Source organism: Octodon degus, unplaced genomic scaffold (genome assembly GCF_000260255.1).
Source record: "Octodon degus isolate 3935 unplaced genomic scaffold, OctDeg1.0 scaffold00028, whole genome shotgun sequence".
NCBI classification, from domain to species: domain Eukaryota; kingdom Metazoa; phylum Chordata; class Mammalia; order Rodentia; family Octodontidae; genus Octodon; species Octodon degus.
In genome coordinates, this window is record NW_004524604.1 from 10,825,235 (window position 1) to 10,840,234 (window position 15,000).

A 15,000-nucleotide genomic window follows, 5' to 3' on the forward strand; every position below is an offset into this window, starting at 1 on the left:
TGCAACAAAAATGAAGGTGTTTACTTTACATAAAAAGTCATTCTACACCACTTAGGGTGGTCCATATCTGTAATTCCAGCACTCCAGGAGGATGAGGCAGGAAGACTGCAAGTTTGGGCCCTGCCTGGGAAAACTTGACTTAGTGAGATCCTGATTCAAAATTAAACAAACAAACAAACAAAAAATTTTTAAAAAGGTATGAAGATGCAGCTCAGCGTCAAGGCCTGGCTCAGTCCCCAGTACTGCATGCACACACAAAAAGTCACTTTGCAACTTTTGGCCTTTCAGTGTATGTTTGGAGCATAGCTTTATATTGTCATGCATCAGAAACTCACAGAAATTTCTGAAATGCATGAACTGAATTTTTTGCTTCTCTTCTTATAAGAAATATATGCCTTCTGCCTTAGTATACCTATACGATGATTTTATGATCAATGGTATTTTGACTGTAAGATTAATCAAATGAATTCTATTTTAACCTATAATGTTGTGCTTCCTTGAAATGAGTGAGAGATGCACAGAATTTTATTGCTAGAAAGGTGCCTAGAAATTATGTGCTCCAGGGTTCACGTGAGCAAATTCTTAGGGCGGTTGAACAGAGATGGCTGAAGTGGCCACACTGTCCGTAGGGGAGTGGCCCTTTGCTTGGAGGCACACAGGGAATTTTCTTTGTGGTGTCAGCCGAATGTGGGGATTATGCTGGGGCGGGATGTGTAGCTGACTTGTTAAGGTAAGTGGAGATTTTTGTGTGTTATGTGAAATATCATACTTTGAATTTTTTTTAATGCAAATGAGTAAGAAGCACTGTGAAATCAAAGAGAACTCTGCAGGTCACATCAAAGTTGGTCTTGGGCTGTTGGTTTGTGGCTAGGACCCTAGCCAGCCACCTAAGGTTACAATCGAGAAAACAGGCCCTCAGCCCCAGCCAGATGTGGTACACTCAATACCAGTGTCTTTATATGACACTAAACATGTGAAGTGGACTTCAAGCATTTAGGCATCTCTTCTTCCTCTTCCACATTCCATAACACTCCATGGCAAGGAGCTAAAGATACTGGGAACCACAGAGAAAGGATGGCATGAAGGTTTGTCCATTACCCTGTCATATACTCAGGCTGTCCCATCTGCACACACAGGAGAAAAGCTTGGCTTCAAGTCTGAGAAAAGTCTTAGGGGGCAGCCCGGACCTCATACCATCACCATCCCTTTCACTACTTCTGCAAAGAATTTATTTTTCTTTTCTCATTTTTCTTTTCTCATTTTTCTATATGGTGAAAGTTATGTCTCTTAGAGCTACATTTCATTTAAGTGATCACTTAACATGGGTGAATGCTGCATAGAATCCATGGTATGAGGGTATTCCTGCATGTTATTTTGACATTTACTCAACAAATATCATTCAGCATCCAAATGTTCTCAGTTATGAAATAATGATGCTATTTCCTAGAACCACACTGACCCACTGGTCCTGTTATATATCTACTTAGCAGCGCTAGTCCCACTTGAGCTTCGAGCTGGGATAGTTTTCATCTCCAGAAGTTCCATCAGTCTTGTGTATCTTCTATGTTTGTACCTCATATGCTCCAACTTTCATCTAGCTTCTTAAACTATAAAATACTGTCATAATAACCACTTAATGTCCTTGTTGAACAACTGTACTCTGTGTCACTATTGGGTTTCTTTTCATTTTAAATGGGTAATGCTTACCTGCTTCTTCACATGCCTGCTAGTTTTGTAATCAATGTTAAACATGGTGACTATTACTTTTTTAAGGCATTGGCAGGTTTTCCATAAAAATTCTCTAGATTTGTTCCGGGAAGCAGATGAGTTAAAAATAAGATTTGATTCTTTTGAATCTAAGTTTTATATTTTGTTATTTGGAATCAGAGTAGTATTTAGTCTAAGGGTGATTTTTTTTCCTGTTCTGAGATAACAGGAAAAATATGCTACCTAAAACCTAGGAATTATGATATTTTCTACTCTGGCTGGAGTGAATAGAAATTACTTTCTGGCTGAAGACAGTCCTTGGGGCTTGTTATTTCTATCACTTTTGGGAAGTTATTCACCCAGATGCCTCAAAACGTGAGGAGGACCCTTTTCTGATCTCCAGGTCCTTTCTTTAAGCATTGCTATCCTTCATGGTATTCTGTCCCATGAACTCTAGTCTCTTTGGACTCCCAGATCCATGTCCTCAATGTACAGAGGTGAGGAACCCTGCCTGGACTTGCTCTTCTGCTACATAGCTGAAGTATCCCCCAGACAGAGAACTGGGGCAATCTTAGGGCTTCTTTCTTGTTTCCTGCTTCTCAGGGATCACTGCTCTTTGTTATCTAATGCCTACTATCTTGCAAGCACTGTTTCGTATCTACACTACATCCAGATTTTTAGAGTTGCTTTGTACAGAAGGTAAGTTCAGTTTGTTACTCTATAAGGACTGGAAGCAGAAGTCCCTGGCTTTGAGTTTTGACCTTACATTTCCCCACAATTTGATTTTGGAAGAACTACTAAGCTGGTTCTTCTTCTTTGTCCATTCATGATATGGGAATAATGCTACAATGAATTATCAGTAGAATCTTATATGGAAAATACGTTGTAATCTATCAGATTAGGCAAAGCAATGTTCATAGAAATGAATCAGCTATTCAGTAAGGGACCAAAACCAAGTGTGGTGGGACAAACTTGTGATCCCAGTTACTTGGAAGGCTACTTGGAGGATGATCATAAGTGCCAGCTGGGCAACTTGATGAGATCTTATCCAGATGGGAAGAGAGCTGAGGACCTGGGTCAGTGCTCTCTGGGTTCAGTCCTGGGTATTGCAAGAAAGAAAAAAAGACCACACTTAATGAACCTCTTTTTTCCTTGGCTGGAATAAGCAGAGCTGTTCTTTCTTGCTCAGCCATGCTATTCTTATTTGTTGACCTTTTACCAGCCAATGACCTTGCCCTTCCTGTTGGACCTGTGGGTAAGAGGTATACAGGCCCAACAAGCAACTTGCTTCTACCCAGAACCCAAGAGCAAAACCCAAATTTGTCTGAAATATTTTGCCAAAACTTCATCAACACAGGACTGTAGAACCATCAAGAGAATCTATGTAATTTTCCAGTAATGAAAATCTCATTTTTCTCATTTATGCCTTAATTTAAAATAATCATTTTCAGTAAACTGTGAAGTAGGAAAAATGCTTGAAACTATTGATAACATCTGCCCACAGTTATAAATATATGGGATTCACTCAGTTTATAAGCGATACATTGCCATTTGAAGTGAGAAGATGTTTCATTAAAGGACTGATTCTTCTGACATTAAAATTCTAAGTTACTAATGTAGTAACATGAGTGAAAAAAATAATGAAATCCCGTGACTTTTTATTGCATGTTTATTTAGGCCAAACCAGTGTGAGGCAGCTAGATTAATTACTTTTATACTGTTAAGTACTGTACATAGTTAATTATTTCATCTAACTTGTGTCTGAGCCAAACCTGTGAATTACTATTCATGCAGGGCAATGATGATAATTTATGTACTCCCTCCACGCTACAGCTTGTTAATATATTATTTTTGATTTGAAACTAGATGTTAAAAGTTTGTAAGAGGCTTTTAAAGACTACCCCGTGACATAAGTTCTAAAATATGAATTTCAAAATTACGGGTGATGGCATGCTATGATAGGAATTTATTTGGATGATAGAATTATAATAGATTGGACCTGAAAAATTGTTTTCTTATGTTTGTTCTGGTCTTTGGACCTTTGGCGTTTTAGCCTGTGTTTTTAAAATTCTGCGTGACGTGATGATGTGGCTGTTTTTGGGCCCAGTCATGTTTCTGCACCACCATGACATGAACAAAACCTGGTATCACCCGCTCTCCTGATGGGTTGTTCCACATGTAACTGTGGCTACAAGCGTCCCATCATGTTGAGTTCTCAGAGAAATAATTCTCACAGTCATCATGAACTCATCAAGCTAAGGAAATGTCAGTGAACCCATTTTTAAGATACAAAATCCGCTTTTGAAGACTTCAATAAGAAGCTCCCACAGATATTTATAGAGTCAAGTGAAAGGGTCCTTATGATGTTTTATAAATTCAGAATTTGAATTTAAGACTTAAGACAAGTCATTACATTTAAATAGAACAAAGAAGAAATCAGTAAAAAAAAAATGAAAAAAAACCAATTAATAAAATAAAGTGAGATGTTACAGAGCCCGCTTGCTGTTCTCAGAGTGGGCCTGAGTGAGCAGCTTCAGCCCAATCCCAGACCCAGGCAATCTCAGGCCTCACCTCAGACCTCCTGAGTCTGATGACATCTGAGGCGCACTGGTCCGGAGGGATAGTTAGTAGCCACTTAAACTTGTATACAAATTGTGTGGCCTGGAGAGTTCACATTGGGACCCGAGTCCACATCGCTGGAGTGTGGCTGCCCGTGGTGAGAGGCTGATGCCAGAACAGGCCCACAGAGGTCTGGAGACCCCAGTGTTCAGCGGGGGATTCTAGAATATGGAGGGAAAAAAAGCCCCAAATAAGGCAAATGAAAAGAAAACATTTTATATGGCATAATATTTGTCAGCTCCATTCATGTAATAGGGAAAAAAGTATCACTGGGCCTTTAGTCAAAGAGTCCTTGTTTGTTGTAGAGGAATTAGTATCTGAAAGAATACAGCGTGCTTCTGCTCCAGCCCTTCTCAAAGCACATTTCAGCCTCTCTTTGTTTCTATGGAATCTGTGAATTTTGACAATAACCAACTGTTCGGTCTAACATGCAGGGCCCTCCTGCACCCCTGCCTTTCTCACAGTGCCTCTCAGATGTTCAACCACTAGAGGTCTGTATTACCTATTTTTAAAAATCTTAACTCACTGGCTGAGACTTTCACCTCTTAGTTTAAGGCATAATACCAGGAAATAAAAACCACAACACTTGAAAAAATGAAAAGAACCTAATAGGAACGCTTCCCTTTGGAAAGACAGTGAGGCTCTTCCCCTAGCTCTGGGAGACGGCTGTGTGTGCCTTCACGCTCCTGAACAGAAATCAATAGCTAGCTATACATCTGGGGATAAAACTGATTTTCTGCAAAGTACCTATGCAAAATAATCTCCCCATGTATTTAAGGTCACTTTTAATTTTAAAATTTAAAGCATTTATTTTCTTGTGGAAAAGAAATAAAAATAACGTAACTGAGTGAATTCTCCATTTGCTTGAAACAGCCGTTTTATCACTTTCAGGAGGCCTTTTAAGTAAACCCGTCTTTTATTGGTCATACTATGTTAGTTTAAAAATTGATGTCCTTTCAGGCTTACTCTAAGGCTCTGCTAGCATTCTGTAAACTAATGTATGAATCTGGGCTTGCCTGGTTAAATTTTAATAGTCCTGATGCTTTCTGGTGGTACCTACTGTTCTTTGGGTCCCAAGGTTTTTCACTGTGCTCCTTGCTCTCTTGGGGATTTTCAACAGAGTTGTCCAGTGGGGTTTGACCTCTGCCAGCAACTGCCCAGGCACTGAGCCTCCCAGAAGCCTGAAAGTGAGGTTTTTTTTTTTTTTTCATCTACAGGAGCACCTTATTAGAAATGATAAAAGTCTTCCTATGGCATATGGAGCACACCTCCTAAAGTATCGCACATTCATATATTCACATATTTAAATGAAATGGTAGAAAATATCACAGACATAAAAGCTATAATTTACTGAGTACTACACCGGGGGTTCAGATTCTGATGCTAGATTTCATAGATTCTAATTACACCTGCATTTGGAGTAAGTGGCTACATTTGTTGCCAGGCAAGGTGTAATGATAAGAGGCGCCCCTCTTTTAAAAGGCATTATTACATAATGTTCCTGGCCTGTGACGCCTCTGCAAGCATAAGCAGGTCTAATGTGGCTTCCCTCTCAGTCTGTCACTTTATTAAAACACAATAATTTGCAAGTGTTATTTGGCAGATCAGCTGGGTTCATTTCAAAGGCTAATATTTAACAGAAGGGAAAATAACCCATCCCAATCCTTTTAAAATATCTTTTCTGTATATTTGCAGGCAAATTGCCTAGTGTTTTATAGAGATCTTGAGCTGGGATTTAAGAATAATTTTAGTAATGTCTTGCATTGCTTGTCTACATAATCCAAATTATCAATTCGGCAGCAAAAGGAAACGAATACACAGTGCCATAATTTGTACTGCAGACCACATTATTTGAAGTAGTTAAGTTTTCTTCATTTCTCCTTGTATTTCTGCCTATGGCTGGTGGCATATGAATTAGCAATTTTCCTCACTGAACTACGACAGAAAACTATCTGCTTTACTTTGTCTGGAACATCCCTCTCAGAGCTCCCGACTCTTCTATTATTCAAATAATATGGCTTCTACTTGCATGCAGTATCAGAATAAACCTGTAATTAAATACTTGCATGATGTTCACTGATAGGAAAAAAAAATGCTACTGTTATAGCAGTTAAACAGTAGCAGCAAGATCTTCGGCACTGAGGGATTAGTGGGTTACCACTAGGAAAGAAATGGTGGGAAGCAAGGAACTGAAGCCAGTTGCCGGTTCTGGTCCTGACCCTGGCTCTAGGGAGCAATGTGGGCAACTTAGGCTCAGTCTCTGTGAGAACAGATGGGTTCAGGGGAGTGACACCGTGCTCATGAGCCATCTTAAGAAGCTTTCACCCTCAACGCCAGATCACAAACTGGAGGAGTTTCAAAGATGATTCATTCCCCAATTGGAAATTTTTATGCTTCTTCTTAGAAGGCAACACCATTTGGACGACATCTTATTCATTTATTTTTCTGATTAGAATGGTGACTTACACTTGCGACTCTTTGAGGCCAACTACTGCGAGAGATAATCATTTCAGGGCAGTTAAAAATTGAAGTTAAGCATCTGTTCAAATTTAGGAAATTTAAAGAAAAAAACATGATCTTGCTTAAAATGCTACCTTCAACCCTTTTGTTATCTTCAACTTTCGATTTAGAGAAGTTTCTTTTCTCTAAAATGTTGCGTAGTATTTTCTTCAGGAGAAAAATCTGTGGGAGAGGAATTTGAAGAAAGTTGTGACTAACTGGCTTTTTATTTTTTTTCAAGTTGGGGCAGGAATACTGATTAAATTACAGGCATTCTTTGAACTCAAATCATCCTCCAGTACTATTAGGATTTAAATTTATAACTGCCATGTTTTGTGGTGAGTACTGAAGAGAGGAGTGACCAGACACTGACACTCTACTGGAAAGGTCTGATTCTGAGGAGAGGGACTAGACTCTGCAGTTTGGCCTTTATGCAGCCATTTCCAAGAAAACATTGGTGTTACAAAAGAGGTATGTACATGTCTCCTGAAATCAGAGGCACTCACTCACCCACATAGAAGTTCAGGTCAGTTTGAATCAGTTTTCATGTTTTGTCTGAGAAAAAGAAAACTTCTTGTTGAAGGTTATGTATTGTGTATTCTCAAAATACTTTTGTCCCTTTGCAAGGCTGCTTTTATATACTTTCAATAATATGAGTAGTTCCAGGAAAGGCATTCCTGAATAGTTATAAATAAATGGCCACAGTTGTACTATTAACTAGCCCCAGGAGCTGGAATTCTACCAGAAAAGGACTCCTTGGAATATAATTCATTTTAGAGAGCCAGCCAACCACTTGGAATTGAACCCTCCATCTTTCTGTCAAATTAGCATTTTCAGAGCCTCCTTTAGGAGTCTGTTGTGAAATTAAGGAAGAAGAAAAGGGATGCCATCAACAGTTCTAGAGAATATGACAAGAAGTCAGGGGCAGAAAGCTCTGTGAAGGGACACAGAGCCTACTGAAGGCCATCTATGCCTTTTCTATCTCTGTTCTCCCAGCTAGTTCTCTGAACACAATTTAGTGAAAAAGTATTTTGATATAATAAAGCCTGGGGTTTAAAACCATTGTTGTGCAGTACTCAAGTGTACAGCTGTGATCTAGGTTAAATAATTTCTGAATTCAAATCAGGACACTGTTGGTTAGAAAGGTGTCCAAGTCACAAACTTTCTACAGCTTAGAGAGGTTGGAACACTTAGCCAAATAAGTTATTACATGTAAAGAACTAGCAAAGTCCTAGTTTTTCATAAAACAGCTGTCGCTACTGGTAAGGACATGTGTGCTTGGAAAACACAAGAGTGAATCAAGTTTTTATGGTAAATTTTTCTGATAGAGTTTATTTTAATGCTTCCTAACTCTTAATATTCAGTTACTGATCTATTTGAGTTTAGGGCAGTTTCCTGTATATTTATTTGACAAAACAATGATAGTTTATTACATAAGGAAGCATAATTGTATTCTTTTCATCAGAAATCACATGAATTTTGAGACCTCTTTAGGCAGAGAATGTCCTCGCTATGGTTTTTGTCCCTTGAAGGAAGATGCATTTTTTTCTCCTTCGTTCTGTTCTTGCTCACTGCTCATCTCTTGCTCTTGGGGACACCTTAAATGGAGGTTGTGGCAGTAGCCATTGGGTAGATGCATGACATCACAGATACTATCTTCTCCTTGGCCCCATCTGTTGGAAACACTAACCAACTTTTCTTTTAAGCTGGGAGGAGAGGAGCTGTAGAAAATCAAATTAGCAGGAGAGAAACTATTAATCTTCATTTTCCTGTTTCCAAGCAGCACACACAGATTGTTAAATATACTTCTTCTCTAATCCTCATTAGAAAATCTTGAAGAATAGCAGGACAGGAAAAAAAAGCATGGGGATTATTTTGAAAACACAGATAAAGATAAAAGTCCGAACTGTTTTTCTCAGTCATGCTGCCTGTACACCTTTAGAGTTAACCTGAAATTTTTCATTAAATAATTTTATTCCTACTTAAATGTGAATGGGTGATATGTACACAATTCTAGATGTATTGTTTTGTTGAGAATTTGCTTAATGGACTTGAAGATATAATAAATTAAAAGGAATGACAACATATGAAATTATTTTTCATCCAGCAGTATCCCTAGGACTGAAATATATTGCTGTATGTAACTCAGAAGAAAGAAACTTACGTTAAACATAGACTATTGACAACACTGTTCAACTCCAACTCAGTATTGCTTGAAATGCTTCAGCTTTCAGACCCTGAACACAGGATTACAGATCAGCAGTATCGGCAAAGTGCCTGTGAAGTGTACCAGAGATAACTATGAGGAAGGAACTGATAAAAAATTCAGGTGTCTAACGATTACAGTTAGAGTTGTTGTCACAGAACCAGCCACTAAGTGCTGAGCTGTGGATCTGACTACATTTTAAAATCCATAATTTCAGGAACATTTCATGATATCTGAAAGCATTTTTAGGTTTTTAAGCACTTTAGGTTTTAGATTCCAATGATTCCCTTTCTGACATGCATTCTAAATATGCCTTTAGTTTCTGTCAGGCCCTACCCACCTATGTTTTATGTCACCTTTGTTTTATTTTCTTCCCTTGATGAATCAAAGGCTGTTGGTTCACTTGCAGTACCACCTCCAAGCCTTTGCACTTGCTGTTCCCACTACCTGCAGCAATCTTCTCCTAGCCATTCTTTTCTCATTAAGGAAGATTTCCCTAGCCACTCTTTGGAAGCTGTAGTGTCCCGTCCTAGGCTTCCACACAGTTGGTATGTACTTCAGGTCATTCAACATATCCTGTGTTCATGGCACTGTTTTCTTCTATCCGTGCACTAAAACTGTAAACACAGGGACCTTCATCTCCTTTGCTCACAACTTTCTGCCTGGTGCTGAGGACAATGTTCAGCATGCAAGTGTTCAAAAGTACTCACTGAACGAAGGGCCTCAGAGTCTGTTGCAAAACAAAGTTCCAAATAGGAATATGTTGGGTTTAACATCATCTTAAGTCAGAGACGTTCTTAGTGTCATGGCTTTTCAGATATTCCTACTTCAGAGCCAAAGGAAAGAAACTTTGGGCTTATCTGTTGTCATGGGTCAGAAAAGCTGTAAGCTGCAACCTCACTGAGACTAGGCTGTTAAATAAGTGTGTGAAGGGTAGGAGTAGGAGTGGTGGAGACTGTGACAAGAAGACTTCATAGAGTACCCGTGGCTTTTGGGTTTGACTCAGAAATTTTAAACATACTCCAGTATGAGCAAAACTGTCTTCCTTTGCGAACAGAAAGCCCTTCTTTGGCTATGGCCAGTAGGGTCAAGAAGACATTCTTCCAAGTTACATTGGGTTTTTTACCTCTTCCAAAACTGTGTACTTATGCTTGGGTATATGTATGACTCCACATCAGGGCAAGTATACTCAACTGATCAAATCTAATTACATTTGCTTCCCAATTAAATGGTGTATCACCTTCCCCTCTTGTGAGAGAAATGGCCCCTCTTGGGTCCTCAGCATCTGATTATTACAAACCTAATTGATTTGCCACATTTCATTAATAAAATTAACTAAAACTAATTATATATATTGAATAAAAGTTTCCTGTGAAATGAATTTTTCTATTTAGCTTAAGGGTCTTAATTGCTAGACTAAATTACTAAAGAGTCCAGAACTACTCCCTCTTTTGGGATGGATATATATATATATATATATCTTTTTCTACAGTCAATATGGATTGAAGGATGGTAACACCATAAAAACTAAGAAAGAAAAAGTTGATTAAATACAGAAGTTAGAGATGCTGAAACTTCCTAAGAAGATAAAAATCATAAAATAAGTTACACAGATCTCTTTACAGTCTTCATGTAGTGTTATATTTATTGATTTTGTCATATTATCTTAAGAAACTCTAAAATGCATTAACATTTAGAATTTATTTGCATTTCTGATTGTATTCATTGTGTAAACTTTCAGCTAATTGGTGTGTACTTGTACATATTGTATGCCTCAATTTTTATTGTATACTGTATGTTTTATCTAATTTATTTATTTAATTAAATTTTAATCCTGGGAGGCTTCCAGGCGCAGCCCCATCCCACTCCAAAGGCCCCAAACCTAACTAATGCACTGGGGGCCAGTACTCTCCACAGGACCGCTTCCAATATTCCTTGTTGTTCAGCCGTGCATAGATAAACACATTATATGTGAAACAAAGTTTAGCACTCATTAATGGTTGAGGGCTGAGCAAAATACGTCTAGTTCAATAGGGTTATACAGTAATCTTAAGTATCACAAGATGCTGTTAGTATTGACCCCAGTTGGATATGCTTTCACTTAGTCCAAGCAGATTTCTTGCTTTGTACTGTTAAGAAAGATAGCTGTTTCATTCTCACCTCCCGTCCTGCTCTGTAGACTAATGCCACTGAAGGGAGAAGGATGTCCTAAAAAGTCCATCTTGTTTCTCCCTTAGATTGGGAGCAGCCCTAAGAAGCCAAGGTATACACTATTGGTCAATGACAACAATTAGCCTCTGCTTGATTTTGTTTTTCTTTTTGGAGCTCATCCTGTGTACAGAAGTATTTCACTTTCCCTGGATGAGACAAGAGAGTACACAGAATGAAGGGGAAAAATGTACCCTCCTTCAAGGGAGAAGGAAGTGTACCCCCTTGTCTCATCCAGGGAAAGTGAAATACTTCTGTACTCCCTGGATTTGGGTCTTACAGTACCATGCCCTGTTTTCCTAGGGCTCTCTGAGTGAGTCTAGTATTTATTTAAATTCTGGAAAGTATCAAAGGTCTATTCAGATAACTGATTATCTTCTACTGGATCTGCATTGCATTCTTGCATTTCTAAGATATTCTAGACCTTTCTGGAATCTAAAAAATTACTCCTATATGCCTCCTTGGTCTTCTTGAAAAGAGCAACTAATAAGTAGAAGAGAGAGGATGACAGTATTTTTGGTCCTAGTTGAAAGTTTTTACTTCCAGAAAAACAGCTTCTAAATTTAGAGTAATTCTCTGAGCTACTTTAATTGTTAAAAATATAAATAGTAATCTAACTTGTAATATCTCTCGTTTTGTCTGCTACATGTTAAGCATATCTGGTTATATTATTCCAGCAAAAGAATGTATTTTAGCAAAAGGATGATGTTATTACAAGTAAACTATAAATACTAGGTAATTTAGAGTAACCTGTTTAGCAGAAAAACAAGTTTTATTTTTGTTCATTTAAAGCAACCATAAATGGCTGTTTTCCTCATTTATTTCCTATTGGTGAGATTCTAGGACTGATTTTTAAAAGTTACAAACTGGGTCCAAACTTTTGCTATTTATGTTTTCATATAAAATGGTATAATGGTACTATTAAATGTATAAGAGGAATATTGCCCACATATTTATATCCCTTTCTCAACTATCTATGTAACTTTTAAAAATCTTATGCTTCAATAACTCAAAGGGAATTTTGTTTGTAAGTTTTTGCCTTGTTTAAGCATCAGTCTAGGAAACAAACGCAACTGAACTGCTAGGTAAAAGTGACTGGGAAGTAATCAAGACTGATGTTTCTTTAATGGGATTATATTACTGGAAAAATGATGACTAATGTTTTTAACAACATATTATAGCAGGGATGCTTATATTAATTAAAAGTGAAAAAAGTTACTTATAACATAGAAATATATAACATTTTATATACATAAGTAATATAAATACATAAAACAAATCAAAGTTGTAATATCATGAACATTTCTATAAAAAAGTATTTTAGTACTTATTTTGTTTGGCTTTCAGAATTTCTGAAAAAATAAATCAGCTTTAAGTCACATCTATTATTTTAACAAAACTAACACCTTACTGAGGGGCCGGATGAGGGACTATCAGAATAGCTCCGCGGTCTAAAGTGCCTGCTTAGGAAAGCTTAGGCAAGCACAGGGACTGGGGTTAGAGCCCGGCGCCACTGTCCCCAGGGCGGGCTGAGCCAGCCACAGAAGAAAACACCTTACTGAAGTTTTGCTTACTTGGAGATGTCAAAAATATTGTAAGCACATCAACAATCACACAATTTAATATTTAGCTCAATATGACTATAGTTCTTTCTTTTCTCAATTTTAAGAAATCAAGAATCTCTCATTTTAGTCTATGCGATTTTTGTTTTTGTAACAGGAATTGATCTCACAACTTCATGCTTGTCAGGCAGGCACTGTGCCACTGAGCTGTGTCCCCAGCACAAGAATCTTGCATTTAATTTAATTTAATTTATTTTATTTTTGAATCTTGCATTTTAAAAGAGTTCACAGAACAGTTAGCCCAGTGTGTGGGCTGTGTGTATGTGTTTTCTGAGAGTTGAATGCAGGGCCTCCCAAACGCTATGAATGTGCTCTACCACCAAACTTACACCCAGTCCTATTTATCCCATATATTTTAATAGTTTAGCAAATAGGAAAAAGAAAGAGGCCACTGAGATGTATATCCCCAATAATGTAACACTGAGAAAATTGGAATTTTAACAATATTTAAACATTTTAAGTTAAAGACTATAAGATCTTCTTACTAAGCAGCAATGGAACACTGTTGCATTACTGATAATTTTGTTTACAGTATTATGTAAATACAATTTTTCTTTTTGTGCTGAACCAGGGTTTGAACTCAGGCTCTTGCGCTTGCCAGGAAAGCACTTATTCTACTGAGCCATCTCCCTGGCCCCTTGTAAATACAAATTTTGATGAGGATATAAATGTTCTTAATCTGCACAGTTCACTGAACACATGTGTGTACTGCCCATTTGAGTTGTGATTACTAACACTGAAGAGCTAAATATTGAGTTCTATTTCACCAAAATAAATCTATATTTAAATTTAAATAGGCATATATGGCAAGTGACCACCATACTGGATGGTACAGGTCTATAGATTTTAAGTCATTAAGTTTTAAAACTTTTTTAAATGTTCTAATCAGACCTTCCCCTTTGAAGTAGATAGATTTCTAAATACTCTTTGGACTTCTAAAACAAGCTTTGAAATTGTTTGCCAAGGGATAGTTAAAAATCAATAAGAGATCAGAGTTCTGTATCTGTAAGTTGGTAAAAAATTTTAAAGGTATATTCCAGAGTTCAAAAGACTATTCCACGCACACTGTTTATATTTTCATATATCCCTGACTTTGGTATGAGATCTTGGAGAGATTATTTTATAGGAAACCAAAAACAAAACAGTTAGTGGTAGAATTGGTATAGAATTAGTTCCTTAATGAACAAAAAATAGCTTCCTAGGATGAGGTTTGTTTTGCTTGTTCATTTGAAATTTAAAGGCTTGAAAATATTTAAAGCTTTAAACATTAGAAGACGCAGATACAGCTACAAACACACACACAGCCACTTTATCTTTGATACAAGGGCTAAACATATTCACTGGAAGAAAGAAAGCCTCTTCAATAAATGGTGTTGGAAAAATTTGCTTCCCACATGTTGAACACCAAAACTAGATCCATGTTTATCACCAGACACTAAACTACAGTCAAAATGGATCAAGGATCTAAAGATTAAAACAGAAACACTAAATCTACCAGAAGACAGAGAAGACAGGACTCTTGAAAACATAGGGGTAGGGAGAGATTTCATGAACAAAACCCAGACTGCATGGGAAGTACTTCAAAAAAAAAATCTACAATTGGGATCTCATCTTATTAAAATGTTTTTTTCATAGAAAAAGAAATCACCAACAGAGTGAAAAGACAACCCATAGAGTGGGAAAAATCTGGTCACATGTTGCTCAAAGGACTTCTATCTAGAATATATAAAGAATTGAAAAAAATCAAACTCCCAAATTCAAAGACCCTATCCAAAAATGGGCATCTGAGATGAAGACATAATCTCTCAGATGAAGAAACACAAATTGAAAGTAAATAGATGAGAGATGATGGGGCCGCAGGATCCTGAACAGACCCAGAGCGCAGGCCTGGAGAATGAGTGAGACGACCCGGGGCCCGCGGATCCTCATTTGACCCAGAGTGCAGGCCCACCACAGAACCCTTCAGCAGAACTCCCTGCAAAGAGGCTAGAGGCAAGACCCACTCAGATGATTCAGGAGCAGAACATCTTGCCAGAGTGACACAAAGGATTCAACTCTAACGCCTGCAGCAGAAAGAAGTGGAGCACAGCAGCCAGATCCAAACAACACCCACCTGGAGGAATCTGAACTTCATAGATC

General features: G+C 37.7%; 1 protein-coding gene across 4 annotated transcripts in view; it reads right to left on the reverse strand.

Moving 5' to 3' along the window:
* Agtr1 (angiotensin II receptor type 1) overlaps positions 1-15,000 on the reverse strand; it is a 39,318-nt gene that overhangs the window by 17,845 nt on the left and 6,473 nt on the right. The window contains exon 1 of one of the 4 annotated variants that reach the window (XM_023713057.1): positions 5,387-5,407. The exons of 2 other annotated variants lie outside the window; for them this stretch is intronic. The gene's annotated coding sequence lies outside the window, so the exon portion shown is untranslated. Of the gene's footprint in view, positions 1-5,386; positions 5,408-7,106; positions 7,119-15,000 lie in introns of those variants that run through there. One more of the 4 variants, XR_002820662.1, reaches the window with a different exon arrangement.